General features: G+C 34.7%; 1 protein-coding gene across 2 annotated transcripts in view; it reads left to right on the top strand.

Annotated features, from left to right (window-relative positions):
• Window positions 1–1,413, top strand: part of LOC108737948 (GAS2-like protein pickled eggs) — a 202,101-nt gene that overhangs the window by 23,600 nt on the left and 177,088 nt on the right. The gene's annotated exons all lie outside the window — the stretch shown is intronic.

Genomic DNA, 1,413 nt, shown 5'->3' with positions numbered 1-1,413 from the left:
TCATGGTGCAAAATAACTGCGTCTCAATTTTCCGATCGTATGAGCGACACAAGCAGCACCTAATGCACATGGGGTTAAGTTTTGTTCGGTTTTGTTTAATATATGAAATCCTATGGCATTGTTAGTTACTTAATAGTGGGTTAAATATGCAATATTAATTTGAAATCATTTTTTCGATTTTTTTTTTATCCACTACAAATTACCTCAAATTAATGAGGAAAAATTGTTGCTGTTGATAATTACTTGACGGGATATTGGAAAAGTAAGCATTTACATGAATTCGGGTAAGATCTAGGGTTTAAAGTTGGTCGTCACAGGGCTCACCAGAGTTCTGGGGCCCGGTGCCAAACCAAAGAATGGGATGACCCCTATAGAACTGAACAGCTTTTGTAGGGATCATTTTTTCATTTTTATTAAAATTAGTCACCCTGTGTTTAAAATAATTTCGCGACTGCCTGTCTGTTGACCGCACAGCCTAAATCATAGGAGAATGTGTCCCTTAGACAGGATTTTTCGAAAATCTAGAACTATAAATTTCATGACTTGCTGACAGTTGAACCCTTAGCAGAATATTGAAATATGAAATTTGGAGAATGTATTCCTTACGATTTATAAAGGATGTTTTGAAAATCAACTCCTGGTTATTAAGCTTTTATTTATTTAAAGTAGATGAATATTTCGAATTTTAAGACAACTTCTGATAAAAGACACAATGGAGTATCGATATGTATGGGGAATCTAATTTCCCATGCCTATCAACTCATAGAATCCAATAATAAAACACGTGTGTTGATTGTTGCGGGTGTGTTGCTGGCCTAGATTGTTTCCTAAGGAACACTTAAACCCTCTTCGATAAAAATTAATTTACCGAAGCCGATATTTTAGGAAATAGCGGTCGAATATTTTCTATCGGTGGTTTTTCTTAGAATGATAGAACGAGCAATAATAACCAATGTGAATTTTCAACTTTTAATAACACCATACACTAAAACTAACACCAAAAAATACTTAAAGATAACTACAACGAATGAACTAAAAAGATGATTGATACTTGAACTAAATGCTTGAACGTAATGGTTGAACGTAATGGTTGAAAGTAATGAGCTTATTACATAGAAAAGATGCTTAAATAGAACAACAAATATAGGGGGTGGAGGTATGTTAGTGGGGTGTTTTTGACCTTAAGCTATGGTTAGTGCCTACGTGACTACAATCACAAAATTGTTTATGGATGGGAAGATCATCGACCCATCTGATGACCAGCGCGAAGGGACGATACCTGCCTAGGAAAAACCTACATAATGTGATAATAAAGTTCCTTTGTTGCAGGCACGTATTTATAAGTTTAAACTGCGAATAACAAAATTGTTTTTTCAATATTCAAACGATGCATCATGAATTGCGCTCCAACAA

This window comes from Agrilus planipennis, unplaced genomic scaffold (assembly GCF_000699045.2).
Source record: "Agrilus planipennis isolate EAB-ADULT unplaced genomic scaffold, Apla_2.0 scaffold120, whole genome shotgun sequence".
NCBI classification, from domain to species: domain Eukaryota; kingdom Metazoa; phylum Arthropoda; class Insecta; order Coleoptera; family Buprestidae; genus Agrilus; species Agrilus planipennis.
This window is presented reverse-complemented; position numbering and strand designations above follow the sequence as displayed.